The sequence below is a fragment of the Mobula birostris genome, chromosome 13 (genome assembly GCF_030028105.1).
Source record: "Mobula birostris isolate sMobBir1 chromosome 13, sMobBir1.hap1, whole genome shotgun sequence".
NCBI classification, from domain to species: Eukaryota; Metazoa; Chordata; class Chondrichthyes; order Myliobatiformes; family Myliobatidae; genus Mobula; species Mobula birostris.
This window is the reverse complement of record NC_092382.1, coordinates 67,497,710-67,515,631: the sequence shown is the minus strand read 5'-3', so window position 1 is coordinate 67,515,631 and position 17,922 is coordinate 67,497,710. Positions and strand designations below refer to the sequence as shown.

Sequence of the window (17,922 nt, the reverse complement as noted above, 5' to 3'; positions counted from 1 at the left end):
TTGAATTTTCTGCAGACTGACAAAATCAAGCTGCGGTTCTGTCTGAGATGTTCTTTGGCCCTCTAATCTCTCGGCTGAGGAAGAATGACATTGGTAGTTAACCTTATTGACAGCTCATTTCCACATTATGTGTCATTTTCCCTGCTTCTAAAGGCTTGTTAGAAAACACCACTGTCCTTTAAAGACTGAAAGCAGAATGGGAAACCATTAGTTAGATGTTCAACGGTGCAGGGTCAGAAACCAGAGGCGGGTCTGCACAGGGCAGAGTTTGGAGATCTGGACGATGGTCAGGGTAAGAACGTATGATGAGGAGAAGGGAATGTATGATGAGGGGCGTGACATCGAATGACAGAGTAACAACTTTTGGAAGTTGACTGACAGAGAAAATAATTTGGTTGTCTGACTGATGACACAAACAATGCCTGTTGTGAGGTGCTCCACTGGTCGAGGAACATGTGTGTGTTGGGAATGGTTTTATCTATTGAGAGAGTTGTTCCTGCTTGTTTATCCTGTAATGTTATATCCGGATGGTTATTATGGTTTGTCCTATCTGAAATAATGTATTGATTATCATATAATTTGTAAGATTTTGACTCCAAAACTGGATCTGACTTGAATTTATTGGTTCTTTATGAAGTGATAGAGGGCTTTCAGAAGTTTGTATTTTAAAGCAAGATTTTGGTGAATGGTATTTGTCACTTGATTGTACCTGAGTAATTAATCAGATTGAGTTAAACTGCTGCAGGATCCCAGAATATATTGCATTGTGTCTGGTTTCCCTTGGCATTTTCTGCATTTGTTGCCTGGTTTATTTGTCTTTTATGCATTTTTGAGTTTTTAAAATGTTAACCACCTTGTCCTGTAGTTCCCCAAGGAACCCCTGTTTCTGGGAAGAGGTCTCCAACTCTGAGTCAGACGTACAATGCTTCCTTGTCACCGTCTAGTCTGCTCAGATCATTGGGATGTCTCCCATGGAGTGTCATCCTCATTCCACTCGTTAGCTTTTTGCCATAGTGATGAATAATTTTTCTGAGTTGGCCTCTCATTTAAGTTTTCTGGTCTGTATTTCTTATCCGAATTGCATATACCTGCATGGTGTGCTGAATCCTGTTTATATTGTATGAAAATATATACTTTAGAAAGCATATCAGATCATTGGGTGGTAGCTCTTCCTCCTTCTGTCCTCGGTAGTGTTAATCTAAGTGTGTTTGAGTGTAAATAGTCTTTTCTAAATTTGTCATTTCAGTTTTTTTGTAAAGTTTCCAGATTGGAATGGGACCAAGATATTTACCTAAAGAATACGATAATATGGGTACAGCGAAAGTGTTTATTGCCTTTGTTGTAAGTATTGATCCTGTGGATAAGACATTAATCACATGGACACCAGAGGATTTTTCCCAGAGTTGAAATGGCTAACACGTGAGGGCATAACTTTATGGTGCTTGGAAATGGGTACAAAGGGGATGTCAGAGGTAATTTTTTCACAAAGAGCATGGTAGGTGCATGGAATGCTCTGCAGGATAAGGGGGTAGTAGTGTATACTATACAATCTTTTAAGAGACTCTTAGACATGTACATGAAGCTTAGAAAAATAAAGGACATTGCGGTAGGAAAATTCTAGGCAGCTTCTAGAGTAGGTTACATGGCAGGCAGAGTATTGTGGGACAAAGAGCCTGTAATGTGCTGTAGATTTCTATTTTCTCTGTTCTATTTGTTATACCATGGATGTCTGCTTGGTAAATGTTCTTAAGCCTTGAAGCAAATGTTGTTAAAAGTTTTCCTTTTTGCAGTATTTTTCTATTGTCATTGTTTTTTGGTATTCCAGATAGCTGGGTGTCAAGAGTCCTGATGAAGGGTCTTGGCCCAAAACGTTGATTCTCATCCATAGATGCTGCCTGACTTGCTGAGCTCCTCCAGCACTTTGTGCGTATCGCTCCAGACATCCAGCATCTGCAATATCTCGTGTCCCAGATACTGGTATGTTTATCGAAAGGACACGCAGGCAGGGAAAGAGGGTGCTGTGGCTCTGTTGGGAAAAAATCAAATCAAATCATTAGAAAGAGGTGACATACGGTTGGAAGATGTTGAGTCATTGTGGGTAGAACTAAGGAACAGCAATGGTGAAAAGACCCTGAAGGGAGTTAGCTGAAGATTCCCAAACAGTAGGATGTATATTATCCACAAATTACAACAGGAGAAAGAAAATGCATGCCAAAACAGCAATGTTACAATAGTCATGAGAGATAGTCATGCAGATATATTGGAAAAATCAGGTAGGTGCAGGATCCCAAGAGGGGGATTTCCTACGATGCCCTCAAGATGGCTTTTTAGAGCAGCTCCTGGTTGAGCCCAGCTGGGGATCAGCTGTTCTCAATTGGGTGTTGTGCAATGAACAGGAATTAATTAGAGCACTTAAGGAGAAAGAACCCACAGGGGCAAGTGATCGTAAAATATTGGAGTTCATCCTGAAATGTGAGAAGGAGAAGCTGCTGTACTCTCTGTACACCCATGATTGTGTAGCCAAGTTTCCATCGAACTCAATATATCAGTTTGCTGATGACACAACAATTGTAGGCCGTATCTTGGGTAATGATGAGTTTGAGTACAGAGAGGAAATTAAGAACCTGGTGGCATGTTGTGAAGACAATAACCTATCGCTCAACGTCAGCAAGACGAAGGAATTGGTTTTTAAATCAGAAGGAGTAGTGGACAGCACGACTCCATTTACATCAGTGGTGTGCAAGTGGAACAGGTCAAAAGCTTTAAGTTCCTCAGGGTCAATATCACAAATGTCCTGACTTGGTCCAACCAAGCAGAGTTCACTGCCAAGAAGGCCCACCAGCACCTTTACTTCCTGAGGAAACTAAAGAAATTTGGCCTGTCCCCTAGAACCCACAGTAATTTTTTATAGATGACAGTAGAAAGCATTCTCCTAGGGTGCATTACAACCTGGTATGGAAGTTGTCCTGTCCAAGACGGGAAGAAGCTGCAGAAGGTCGTGAACACGGCCCAGCACATCACACAAGCCAATCTTCCGTCCGTGGACTCACTTTACACCGCACGCTGACGGAGCAGTGCTGCCAGGATAATCAAGGACACGACCCACCCAGCCAACACACTTTTTGTCCCTCTTCCCTCCAGGAGAAAGCTCAAGAGCTTGAAGACTCGAACGGCCAAATTTGGGAACAGCTTCTTTCCAAATGTGATAAGACTGCTGAATGGATCCTGACCCAGATCTGGGCCATGCCCTCCAAATATCCGGACCAGCCTCTCGGGTTTTTTTGCACTACCTTACTTTCCATTTTTCTATTTTCTATTTATGATTTATAATTTAAATTTTTAATATTTACTAATTTTTACTATTTTTAATATTTAATATTTGTAATCCAGGGAGTGGGAAGCGCAGAATCAAGTATCGATGTGATGATTGTACGTTCTAGTATCAATTGTTTGGCGACTATAAAGTATAAAGTATATGTTTTCCAGGTCAACCACTCACCTCCCACCCCTGTCACTATTCCCACCTTCCCACCTCCCCCTCACCTGGACCCACCTCTCACTCCCCAGCTCTTGCCCCATCCCCACCCCTCACCTCTTTTCTCGGACTATTTCCCGTCCACTCTCAGTCCAGAGGGAGGGTCTCGGCCCGAAATGTTGACGGTCCATTTCCCTCCACAGATGCTGCCCGACCCACTGAGTTCCTCCGGCAGTTTGTTCTTTGGTCTGTATAACCCGTGTTAGTGTGGGGAGCGGGATTTTACACCATATTCCCGGTACAATCTCAACAAAACACAAATAATTGTCACTTTGCCCGGACCATTGGCCCCGCTCGCAGGGCAACAGTCTGCCGGTGTTTGCCCCCCAATGTGGTGAATCGCCACCACCGTGGGCTCAGACATTTCCACAGATGAGCCCCTCCTGTCCCCACCGGGACAAACATCCTGTCCGCCCCCTCTCTCACCGTCTTCATCCTCTCCCTCCCCGGGGAACCGGCATCAAACCGACGGGCCGAGCGGTCTCCTCCTACCTCTCAGCGATACATCAGACTCCGGCCGCAGGAGACGCTTCACAAACGCCCCAACTTCCCTCGGAGGGAAATGGAAATAAATCAGAAAGCGGACATTTACTTTGGGATTTGCAGCAGAGACGAGGTAACGCCCTCTCGGCTGGTCCGCTTCCACTATTGGGTGTAACCAGTGATTGACATCGCTTCGCACCAATGGGAATAGCGCAGCTCTGTAATCAATTCAATTCCTCTGTTGACTGTTCGGGGAGGCGGGGCGTGGCTCGTGCTCAGTAGCTCAGCCGTTAAACCGTAAAAGCTCGAGCGCAGCAGCGCGTGTGTGACGTAAGGCACCGTGCTCGTGACAGCAGATGCAGATACGGGGAGACCATGGGTGACGTCAGGCGCGTGGGAGGGGCTGCTGTGTGACGTCACGTGAGGGGGAGCGCTTCAGTTTTAAAACACCTTTTGTTGGGTCCGATCTGGAACAACAAAATTAAATTCGGGTTTCATCGGGACCGGATCCGGTGTTGTGAGATGTGTCCGGCTGTGCCGTGTTGTTGGTGGAGTGGGCAGCGGGGTGTTTGTCTCCGGGCTCTCCTCAGCCCCGGTTTTCACTTTGCGACCGAGCCCAGACCGTGGATCAATTCCTTGTGGTTCTGCAGGGGGTTTGGGGCGAAGGGACAGTCTGTCTGTCTCTCTGTCTGTCTGTGTGGGTCGGGGTTATGAGTGGGTCCCGGGACACATTAACTTGTAAACACCGGACCATCTGGTGAATTGGATCAGACAGCTTCGCTCGCCTGTCCTTTCAGGAAACAACAATTCTCTCTTCATATTAATGACTGTCTAAACTTGCTGTGAACAAGATTCTGTGTTACAAGATTGTGAGTTACAGAGTCTAGGACAGCTGTCACCGTCATGGGCTGCGAGTGCAGACAGGGATTGGGGTCACTGAGCTGTGCATCAGAGAAGGACACGGGTTTGTACAGCCTCCTGTGGGGTAGAAATGTCCACACGGTGAATTCGGATCTGCTGGCACATCGGGAGTCTGAAAGGGAATAGGGAAGGGGCTGAGCAGAGAGTTTTAACAGGGGAACCTGTTCAGGGGTGGAGGGGTACAGGAGCTGTCTGATAGATCGTTTTAATTGTTTTTTATAATCTCACAGATGGTGACTGAGGAAGGAGCTCGTTGAGGGAGGATACCCGGAGGCGAGCAGGTCAGACACGGAATCAGGAATTGAATTAAATTGACTTTATTTCTTACATCTATCAGGAGTAAAAATCTTTACATTACGTCTCCATCTAAATGTGCAACGTGCAATCATAGTAATTTATAATAGTTTATAATAAATAAAACAGACAATGTAATATAGAGTACACTCAAGTCAGTGTGAGTTCATCAGTCTGTCGGCCTGGTGGAAGAAGCTGTCCCGGAGCCTGTTGGTCCTGGCTTTTATGTTGCGGTACCGCTTCCCGGATGGTATCAGGAGAGTGACAGTGATGCGATTTCCTGTGTCACGGGTACAGACAGTCGTCTCAAGTGAGGAGTTTGTGTGGAAATGCAGCTTCCCTGGAGATGGAGGAAAGAGGACACTTTGTAATGTTGTGAAGGGACCTGTCTCCACCACCACCTCGGGCAGTGTGTTCCAGATTTCAGCTACCCTCTGAGTGAAACATCACTTCCTCAGATCCCTCTAAACCTCTTCGTCCTCTGTTTAAATCTGTGCCCTCTGATCAGTGACACCTCTGTCCCAGGATCGTGGCCTACATGGGCATCAGTGAGGCCTTTGACAAGGTTCAGCATGGTAAGTTGCTGTGGAAAGTTAGATCACATGGGATCCAGGGAGAGCTGGCTAACTGGATGCAAAGTTGTCTTGATGGTAGGAAGCAGAGAGTGATGGTGGGAGGCTGTTTATTGGACTCAAGGCCCGTGCCTAGTGATGTTCCCCAGGGTTACACCCCATTGCTATCATTATTCATTGATATTTAATTTTATTTGCATTTACACAGTTTGTTGAATTCTATGCTCTACTTGATCTTTCACTGATCCTGTTACTATTCTATAGATTTGCTAAGTGTTCCTGTTGGATAAATGACCTCAGGGTTGTATGTGGTGACATATGTACTCTGATAATAAAATTCGTTTTGAACTTTGAACATTGCTACTTGTCATCTAAATCAATAATTTGGTTGAGAACTACAGGGTATGGATAGTAGGTTTGCAGCAAGTAAATTCAAACAAGTACCTTTTCTGAAAGATATTAAGTATAAACTCTCTGCTCTGTTTCCCTCTCCGCACTCGACCACCCCCTCCCCTTATTGCCTCCCTCTCTGCCCCGTCCTCCCTCTCACCCCCACATTAGAGATAAGTTCAGTGTCGGCATTGACTAGAAGGGCCAAAGGGCCTGTTTCAGTGCAGCTGGGCTCTGTGACTCTAATAATATTCTGATTTGTAATTTCCACAGTCACTGCTTTGCTGCCAATGGCTGAACCCAGAAATTTACACAAACAAGAATTGAAAGACTCTTAGCTGGCTACAGAAAGCGTTTACAAGCTGTGATATTTGCTAAAGGGTGTGTTACTAAGTACTGACCATGCAGGGTGCCCAAACATTTGCTTCGGGCCCTTTTCCTTTTTTGTTATTTTCAAACTGTAAAAGATGGAAATAAAAAAGTAATCTTGCATAAGATATTAAAGAAATGTGTCATATTTAACTTCATGCCTTTTGGAAATCAGGTCATCTTTTACTCACTTAGCTATTCACAGTAACAGAAATTTTGACCAGGGGTGCCCAAACTTTTGCACGCCACTGTATATATCTTGTGCCTTCCGAATTGCTGCCAGAAATTACTGCCATTGCTGCTCTGTTTTCATCCTTGCCCATGTTCTTTTCAAATCAATTTTGACCAATTTTTCTTTCATGCCTCTCTAATTCTCTTTATTTCACATCTGACTTTAGCTTCTCCTTCTCTGATGTCAGGGTGAATTTGATCGTATTAAGATCACTTGCCCCTAAGGTTTCTTTGAACTTAAGTGACCTAATTAATTCCGGTTCATTACAACACCCAGTCCAGAATAACTGATCCCCAAGTGGTCTCAACCATGAACTGCTCTAAAAAAGCATCTTGTAGGCATTCTAGGAATTCCTCCTCTTGAGACCAACACCATCCTAATTTTTCTAATCACCTGCATGACAATCCCCCATGACTATTGTAACATTGCCCTTTCGGCACACATTTTCTATCTCCCATTGTAACTTGTGGATCACATACTTACTACTGTTTGGAGGTCTCTGTACAATTCCCATCAGGGATTTTTTTTTTTTACATGTGCTGTTCCTTAATTCTACCCACAGATTCCACACATTCCAACCCTATGCCAACTCTTTCTACTGATTCTATTTACTATTTTACAAACACAGCCACACATCCCACCACCAGCTTGTTCTTTCAAGAAGCATGTAAGTATCTGGGAAACAAGTGGACCTGCAGATGCTAGAAATCCAGAGAACTACACACAAAGTGCTGAAGGATCGCAGCATGTCAGGCAGCATCTATGGATGGGAATCAACATTTCCAGCCAAGACCCTTCATCGGGACTCTTGACACCCACGTATCTGGAATATCAACAAGCAAAGAAAATAGAAAGTAGTGCGAAATAGGGAGAACCTTTGTCAAAATTTAGTTCAAGGCTTAAAAAAACCTGCCAAACAGAGCTCAATAGTTAACAAATACAACAAAGGCAATAAACACTTTTATCAATACCGACATTGACTTTTTTTTTATATAAAAGTATCTTTGTCCCATTTCAATCAGTAAAATTAACAAAGATACAGAACTGAAATGACAGCTTTAGAAAAGACTATTTACACTCAGACTCAGTTAGATTAACACTACCTCGGACAGGAGGAGGAAGGGGAATAACACACATGAAAAAAAAATCACACAAGTCAGATAAAACTTCTAAGTATATATTTTCATCAAAAATGAACAGTATTCATTGCTCCATGTGTGTATATGTAATCGTGGTAAGAAATACAGACCAGAAAACTTCAATGAGAGGCTAACTCAGAAATGAATCATCACTATGGAAGAAAACATTAACCAGTGGAACGAGTACGACCCTCCATGGGAGACATCCCAATGACCTGAGCAGACGAGATGGTGACAAGGTAGCATCGAGCACCTGACTGAGAGTTGGAGACCTCTTCCCAGAAACAGAGGGGTTCCTTGCAGAAATATAGGACAAGGTGGTCAACAATATGAAAAAAAATCGAAAATACATGAAATACAAACAAACAAGGCAATAAATACAGAAAATGCCAAGAGAAACCAGACACTATCCAACACATTCCAGGATCCTGCAGCAGTTTAACTCAATCTGATTACTTATGCAGGTACAATCAAGTGGCAAATATATTTCACCAAAATCTTGCTTTAACATACAAACTCATGAATGACCACCGTAACTTCATTAAGGCACTATAAATTCAGGCCTGATCCAGATAGGGACAGTATCTCACAATTTACATGATAAGCAATACATTATTACAGATAGGATAATCTAAAATAACCATCCAGATATATTATTACTGGAACAACTCCCTCAATAGATAAAATCATCCCAACACATACATGTTCCTCGACCAGTGCAGCACCTCACAACAGGCATTGTTTGTGTCATTAGACAAATTATTTTCTTTGCCAATTAGCTTCTAAATGTTGCTACTCTGTCATTCGTTGCCACGCCTGGCTGCTGATTCCCTTCTCCTCATCATACATTATTACCCTGACATTGATCCAAAGCCCCAAACTCTGCCCTGTGCAGACCCGCCTCTGGTTTCTGCCCCTGCTTCATTAAACATCCAACTGATGGTTTCCCGTTCTGATTTCAGTCTTTGGAGGTCAGGAGTTGTGTTTGCAAGCAATCCTTTAGAAGCAGGGAAAATAACCCATAATGTGGAAATGAGCCCTGAATAAGGAGGTTAGCTCCCAATGTCATTCTTCCTCAGCCCAGAGATTTCAGAGGCGAAGAACATCTCAGACAGAACTGCAGTCAGCTCGACTTCTTCAATTTGCAGAGAATTCAAGGGAAACCTCTTCACCCACAGAGTGGTGACTGTTTTGGAACCCATCAGCACAGGGGGAGCAAGAGATGAACAACAGGAGAGGATTTAAAAGGACTGTCATGGAACAGAATCACTGGCAGGGTCCAGCCGGCCTGAGTTGACTCTCTACTGTACACTAGGTGTGTTATAAATTCACTAAGTACTGGAGACAGAGTTCAAAATAGAACTGATTTATTTGTCTCAGATCCAGAATATTAAACTCCAGTCCTATTAAAGGTGAACATGCAGCAGAAGAAATTCCTCCCATGCCCAGTGACCAGGGTGCAGAACTGGGTGTGGTGAGCAGCAGCAATAATTGCAGAGTTCAGCACCGACAGTCACTCTCAAAATTGTTTTCAGCAACGGTGATGGACAAATATCCAGCATGCAGCTTATTGGAACTTTCTCCCCGGTGTGAACCCAGTAGTGTGTCACAAGTGTAACACCCTGGAAGGTTTCACTGCTAATGTAATGGCCTCTCTGTAATGTTTCACATCTGAGGTAATGGTTTTTCTGTAGCAGCAATGTTTAGGTTACGACTAGAGATAACAGGGTTTTGGAATGCGGCACTATCCAATGACAGAAATGTTGTTCTTTCTTGTGAGTCTGGAAGAGAGATTTTCATGGTATTTTGCCGGGGAGAGATGAGAAGACACGAATGGAGAGAGTGGGCCCTTTTTTTTTTGTTTACTTCATTAACCCTGTAGTCAAAGAAAGAATTATAAAGCTGAATCGTTTAATCACATATTGTGTAGCATTTGTTATTTCGGAGTACTGATTTGTAACAGGGGACACATCATGCAGCATCCACCCAAACAAGATTTCTTAAGCTTGGCCGAGCTGGGCGGCTATTTCCCCCTATATTAAGCTGCCAGCTGAAGGTTAGATAACTGAATGAATCCTTTCCCACATTCACAGCAGGTGTACAGCCTCCCCTCAGTGTGAACAATGATGCACATTTGGTTGGTTTGGCTGAGAGCATCTCTTCCCAGAGTCTAAACAGGAGATTGGCCTCTACCTAGTGTGAACTCGCTGATGTACCTTCAGTTGAGATGACCGAGTGAATCCCTTCCCACAGTCTGAGCAGGTGAACGGCCTCTCCCCAGTGTGAACTGACCAGTGTGCTTGTAAGATAGCGAACCGTGTGAATCCCTTCCCGCAGTCTGAGCAAGTGAATGGCCTCTCCCCAGTGTGAACTCGCTGATGTACCTCCAGATTGGATGACCTAATGAATCCCTTCCCACAGACTGAGCAGGTGAATGGCCTGTCCCCTGTGTGAACTCGCTCATGTACCTTCAGTTGTGATGACAAAGTGAATTCCTTTCCACAGTCTGAGTAGGTGAATGGCCTCTCTCCAGTGTGAACTCGCTGATGTACCTTCAGATTAGATGACCTAATGAATCCCTTCCCACAGACTGAGCAGGTAAATGGCCTCTCCCCTGTGTGAACTCGCTGATGTACCTTATGTTGAGATGATTCAGTGAATCCCTTCCCACAATCTGAGCAGGTGAATGGCCACTCTCCGGTGTGAACTGACTGGTGTCTCAGTAGGTGAGGTGAGAAAGTGAATCCCTTCCCACAGACTGAGCAGGTGAATGGCCACTCTCCGGTGTGAACTGACTGGTGTCTCAGTAATCGAGATGACAAAGTGAATCCCTTCCCACAGTCTGAGCAGGTGAACGGCCTCTCCCCAGTGTGAACCGACTGATGCACCTTCAGTTGGGATGAGCAAGAGAATCCCTTCCCACAGTCCGAGCAGGTGAATGGCTTCTCTCCAGTGTGAACTCTCTGATGTACCTGCAGATTAAATGACTGAGTGAATCCCTTCCCACAGTATGAGCAGGTGAATGGCCTCTCTGCAGTGTGATCTCGCTGGTGAGCCATGAGGCCAGATGACCGAGTGAATCCTTCACCACAAATTCAGCAGATAACCAACCTCTGCCCAGTGTGAACTGACTGGTGTGTCCACAGGTGGGAAGACCGACTGAATCCCTTCTCACCAACAGAACAGATTAATGGCCTTGCCCTGTGTGAACTTGCTGATGTACCTTCAGTTGAGATGACTGAGTGAATCCATTCCGAATGTCTGAACAGATGAATAGCCTCTCCCTTCTGTAAAATTATGGGCAAGTCAGTAGGTCAGATGATCGAGTGAATCCCTTGGTCCACTTCTTAAATGTTTGGACAGAGACAGCAAAACTTGTGTGTTGTGTTCTGGATTACCGTAGACAAATTCCTTGTCACTTTTAACCTGTAAAAAGATTTACAAAATCCATCAGTGGGTGTTGGACAACATTTCAGATGAGATCACTTGAGTTGCCAAGGTGTGATCTGACATCACACTGTTACAGTGAAGTTCAACCTAAGTTGGAGAGAGAAATCATCTTCTGAGTGGGCACAGAGCTGGTATCTGGAATGACCATCAAATTCTCTGATGCTCTTCCTGTCTGTATAAGAATGGGGCATTTCTGCCATCTCCAATCTGTGTCCTGGCTCACCTTGACTCTCTCCATTGGTATTATTCCATGTTCCTGCTGGCTGCATGGGTGCCTGGCCCCACAGTAACTGAAACAATCAAATGCAAATTAGCCGGCAGTGCAGTCCACGCACCCATCACTCTCTGTGTAAAAAAAACTTACCCCTGACATCCCTCGGTATCTATTTCCAAGCACCTTAAAACTATGCCCCTCGTATTAGCAATTTCAGCCCTGGGAATAAAACCTCTGGCTATCCACACAATCAATGCCCCTCATCATCTTATACACCTAAAAAAGGCTCTAAACATAAACAAGGAAATTATACATTGAAGATTTGTTCGCAGTATACAAAATTATGAGGGTATAGATAGGGTTAATGCAAGCAGCTCTTTCCACTGAGGTTGGGTGAGATGACAACCAAGTTCATTGGTAAGTGGGGAAGGTGAAAATTTAAGGGGAACGTTTGGAAAAGCTCTTTACTGAAATGGTCAAGAGAGTGTGGAATGAGATGCCAGCACAAGTGGTGAATATAAGCTCGGTTTCACCATTTAAGATACGTTTGGATGGGAGCCTAGATGGTAGGGGTATGGAGGGCGATGGTCCCGGTGCAGGTAGTTGCATTAGACAGCTTAAATGTTTTTCAGCATTGACTAACAGTCTGAGGCATTTAGAGGAACAAAATATCCAGGGCATCAATATCTCTTGAAAACCAAGGTTCCCTGCGCCAGTTACCTTTCAATTTTTAATTTGGCAGGCCCATACAAACTCTACACCCTCAAACTTTCACTTCTGAAGTCCTCCCAAATACCAAGTACTCTTTTGCCAAAAAACATCCTGTCCCAAACCACACTTGTCAGATCCTTTGATACCATCAAAATCGACCTTTCTCCAATTCAGAATCTCAACACATTCATCGCACCATGCTCAACCGTTTGATTGCTGACTCTATCTGAGGTCTGAACAACATCTGACTGGTGTCAAGAAAACAAACTCTCCCTCATTGTCACAAGAACAAAGGAGCTGATTGTGGACAACAGGAGAAATGGAGACAGGCTAACCCCTATTGACATCAAGGGATCTGGGGTTGAGAGGGTGAACAGCTTTAAGTTCCTTGGCATAAACATCACCGAGGATCTCACATTGTCTGTACATACCGGCTGTGTTGTGAAAAAAGCACCTCTTTCCCCTCAGACGGTTGAAGAAGTTTGGGATGGGGCCCCAAATCCTGAACTTCCTGCAGGGGCACAATTGAGAGCATCCTGACTGGCTGCATCACTGCCTGGTATGGGAACTGTATTTCCCTTAATCGGAGGAACCTGCAGAGAGTGGTGCAGACAGCCCAGCACATCTGTAGATGTGAACTTTCCACTATTCAGGACATTTACAGAGACAGGTATGTAAAAAGGCCCCAAAGGATATTGGGGACACAATTCACCACAACCAAAAACTGTTCCTGCTGCTACCATCCAGGAAACGGTACCACAGCAAAAGGAGCAACAGGCTCCGGGACATCTTCCACCAGGCCATCAGAGTGATTAATTCATGCTGATACAATTGACTGTCCTATGTACAAACTATTTATTATAAGTTATTATAAATTACACATTGCACATTTAAAGGGAGACGTAACATTAAGATTTCTGCACCTCATGTCTATGAAGGATGTATGGAATAAAGTCAATTCAATTCAATTCAATTCACACTCTCCACTATCTGTTCTGTCATTCTGGCTCCCATTCCTCCTACAACTTATTTTAACCACATCACCCCCTCTCCCCACGCGAGCACAAGCAAGCCTTACCACTGGGATATTAGTCCCCTCTTGTTCTGTTCCCCTAACTAACGAATCCCCTATCATGCCTCTGACTTTCCTCTGCCAGGTAATCCCCCCAACAGCTTCTAAAGTGGTCCAACTGTTGTTGTGTGGGATAGCAACAAAAGTACTCTGCGATGGCTATTTAAACTCATTCCCCTTCCTGACTCTCACCCAGTATCATGTGTCCTGCACGTTGGGTGTAACTCACCTCTCTTCATGTCATATCTATAACCCCCTCTGACTGCCAGATGATCCGGAATTCATCCACTTCAATTTCCAACTCCTTAAAGTGCAGGGTTACAAGCTGCAGCTGGATGCACATCTTGTAGGTGAGGGCATCAGGGACACTGAAGGTCTCCCCACCTTCCCACCAATGTCCTCTCTAATTTGTAATGACCAGTGTGCACATAAATCTTGTACTGTGCATTTTTTTACCCAGTGACAACACGTGCACAGTGAATTTTATATAGAGAGGTATTCATTTTAACAGCTCGCAATTCTCTGTCGATAAGAACTTTGATATCCTCTGGGTTCGATCAAGTTCACCTGCACTCTCACACAACCTATGTTAGCAGGCCTGTTACTGGTGATGAAGGAATTTCTTACCAGAGATTTTGCACATTGTCCATGTGGTTTGCTTGCTAAATTATGCTTTAAAAAGCCAGATTTCCAAATATCACTCCACTTCTTCCCACTTGTAAATTCTGCAGAAACTTTTGCATCACCACAATACACACAGATAACACCAGTTTCTATATTGTACATAAATATTTCCCATGAATCCTCCTGAGGAATCGAGGATATATAAAAAAAATCATTTTGAACCTATGTAACCTCTGGCTGAAAGAATAATTGGGACTGAATAGGAATTTTTTTAACTGAAGTAAACTCTGTCTTCAGCGGTTAGCTAAGACAGGCTCATTACTAGTTCCCTGCAGCTTGCAGAGAGACACACTGAGTGCTGATGACATTATACATTGTACTCTCATTAGTTGATAACATTATACATTGTACCCTCGTTTGAGTAAAGGGAGGAGGACTCACTGATAAGGACAGGAATGAACATCTGTCTGTAATTAAGTCAGGGCCTTGCAAAGGGAATAACTGGTAAGTACTGGACAGTACATCCGTCTGTAGCTAGATTAGATTAGATTAGATTTTTTTAGATTAGATTATGAGGACACTCAGTTCTCGTTTAAAAACTTTATTTAGCAAACTCTCTTATCTAAGTAATTAAGTTTTGCACCAACAGACTTGGTGGGCGTACCAGTTCAAATAACGTCTTGCGAGAGTAATGTATGCGGCTTACTATGTGTAAGTATATGGCTGTAACACAACTAAGTCAGTCCACTTTTCAGATGGTGGCAGTGCTTACATGCCTTCCCTTTGACAACTGGGTCTCAAACATCCTGCAGGAGAATATGCAATAAACTGTGGAGACAATAAGAAGCTGGTGTCCGAAGTTTTATTCAGATTCAACTTTAACATTTGGTGTCACGAACAGGATCCCAATATAGGGAGTGCCAAGCAGACAGGCTGAGTAAGTGGCTGGACCACTCTGGGGACTGCAGAGACCAACCGGGCGTCCAATAGGTATTTTACCTTTTGTCGCTCTCCGTTAGTTCCTTTGGAGGTACCGTCCCCCGCCCAAGGCTGATCTCATACCTTGACGGGATTGGGAAAAAATCTGTCAGGAGACTCGTATAAGGAAGGCAAAATTTTACTGAGTGGACAGGAGGCGGTACCGGGTAAATTTTACTGAGTGGACAGGAGGCGGTACCGGGTAAATTTTACTAAGTGGGCAGGAGGCGGTACCGGGTAAATTTTACTGAGTGGACAGGAGGCGGTACCGGGTAAATTTTACTGAGTGGACAGGAGGCGGTACCGGGTAAATTTTACTGAGTGGGCAGGAGGCGGTACCGGGTAAATTTTACTGAGTGGACAGGAGGCGGTACCGGGTAAATTTTACTGAGTGGACAGGAGGCGGTACCGGGTAAATTTTACTGAGTGGACAGGAGGCGGTACCGGGTAAATTTTACTGAGTGGACAGGAGGCGGTACCGGGTAAATTTAACTGAGTGGGCAGGAGGCGGTACCGGGTAAATTTTACTGAGTGGACAGGAGGCGGTACGGGTAAATTTTACTGAGTGGGCAGGAGGCGGTACCGGGTAAATTTTACTGAGTGGACAGGAGGCGGTACCGGGTAAATTTTACTGAGTGGGCAGGAGGCGGTACCGGGTAAATTTTACTGAGTGGACAGGAGGCGGTACCGGGTAAATTTTACTGAGTGGACAGGAGGCGGTACCGGGTAAATTTTACTGAGTGGACAGGAGGCGGTACCGGGTAAATTTTACTGAGTGGACAGGAGGCGGTACCGGGTAAATTTAACTGAGTGGGCAGGAGGCGGTACCGGGTAAATTTTACTGAGTGGGCAGGAGGCGGTACCGGGTAAATTTTACTGAGTGGACAGGAGGCGGTACCGGGTAAATTTAACTGAGTGGGCAGGAGGCGGTACCGGGTAAATTTTACTGAGTGGACAGGAGGCGGTACCGGGTAAATTTTACTGAGTGGACAGGAGGCGGTACCGGGTAAATTTTACTGAGTGGACAGGAGGCGGTACCGGGTAAATTTTACTGAGTGGACAGGAGGCGGTACCGGGTAAATTTTACTGAGTGGACAGGAGGCGGTACCGGGTAAATTTTACTGAGTGGACAGGAGGCGGTACGGGTAAATTTTACTGAGTGGACAGGAGGCGGTACCGGGTAAATTTTACTGAGTGGACAGGAGGCGGTACCGGGTAAATTTTACTGAGTGGACAGGAGGCGGTACCGGGTAAATTTTACTGAGTGGACAGGAGGCGGTACCGGGTAAATTTTACTGAGTGGGCAGGAGGCGGTACCGGGTAAATTTTACTGAGTGGGCAGGAGGCGGTACCGGGTAAATTTTACTGAGTGGGCAGGAGGCGGTACCGGGTAAATTTTACTGAGTGGACAGGAGGCGGTACCGGGTAAATTTTACTGAGTGGACAGGAGGCGGTACCGGGTAAATTTTACTGAGTGGACAGGAGGCGGTACCGGGTAAATTTTACTGAGTGGACAGGAGGCGGTACCGGGTAAATTTTACTGAGTGGACAGGAGGCGGTACCGGGTAAATTTTACTGAGTGGACAGGAGGCGGTACCGGGTAAATTTTACTGAGTGGACAGGAGGCGGTACCGGGTAAATTTTACTGAGTGGGCAGGAGGCGGTACCGGGTAAATTTTACTGAGTGGGCAGGAGGCGGTACCGGGTAAATTTTACTGAGTGGACAGGAGGCGGTACCGGGTAAATTTTACTGAGTGGACAGGAGGCGGTACCGGGTAAATTTTACTGAGTGGACAGGAGGCGGTACCGGGTAAATTTTACTGAGTGGACAGGAGGCGGTACCGGGTAAATTTTACTGAGTGGACAGGAGGCGGTACCGGGTAAATTTTACTGAGTGGACAGGAGGCGGTACCGGGTAAATTTTACTGAGTGGACAGGAGGCGGTACCGGGTAAATTTTACTGAGTGGACAGGAGGCGGTACCGGGTAAATTTTACTGAGTGGACAGGAGGCGGTACCGGGTAAATTTTACTGAGTGGACAGGAGGCGGTACCGGGTAAATTTTACTGAGTGGGCAGGAGGCGGTACCGGGTAAATTTTACTGAGTGGACAGGAGGCGGTACCGGGTAAATTTTACTGAGTGGACAGGAGGCGGTACCGGGTAAATTTTACTGAGTGGACAGGAGGCGGTACCGGGTAAATTTTACTGAGTGGACAGGAGGCGGTACCGGGTAAATTTTACTGAGTGGACAGGAGGCGGTACCGGGTAAATTTTACTAAGTGGACAGGAGGCGGTACCGGGTAAATTTTACTGAGTGGGCAGGAGGCGGTACCGGGTAAATTTTACTAAGTGGGCAGGAGGCAGACGTGCTGGGTAAATTACTTAGAGAACATGGATCCTCTGCAGTCGATTGATATGAGTGGGCCAGGAGCAGCCCTACACAGTATGTGTGAGAGTTTTCCAAACAAGGAAAGAGATTTGTGAATGTTGAGTGCAGAGCTGAATAAGAAATTGGGGAACAAAATGTGGTCACTGGGGGGAGGGGGGAACCTGGGATATTACCTCATGAGAACAAGCAGTAAATTCGATATGGAAAAAGAACTGTGGAAAGAAGTGGAAATTGTTGAAATGGGAATGGAAGGAAAAGGCAGATGTAAAGAGGAACAGTATATTATTAGCAAGTTGGAGGAAAACTGCATGTGAGATTGGGATAGAGGTATGTACTGCAGAAGGAACGCCAAAGGTTGGGAGACGCTAAAAACGGAGCGTGAATGGGTGGATGGGCACCGGAAGCGAGAGCAGGAAAAACAACACAAGCAAACCATGGCCGGCCTAGATAGGAGAGAAGGGCAGGAACATCACACTAAACTTCGAACTACATCGAACAGACTGCAAACGTGTTACTGAAGGAACTGAGTATCAGGACTCTCTCGGACTA

General features: G+C 45.1%; 1 long non-coding RNA gene across 1 annotated transcript; it reads right to left on the bottom strand.

The window, feature by feature from the left end:
• Window positions 1–5,301: 5,301 nt before the first annotated feature.
• On the bottom strand, window positions 5,302–11,191 carry LOC140206923 (uncharacterized). The gene is made up of 4 exons (XR_011888429.1): window positions 11,159–11,191; window positions 8,046–8,231; window positions 6,597–6,653; window positions 5,302–5,573 (listed from the first exon to the last, which is right to left on the bottom strand). It is a non-coding gene; the product is annotated as an uncharacterized lncRNA (long non-coding RNA).
• Between the last annotated feature and the right edge of the window lie 6,731 nt (window positions 11,192–17,922).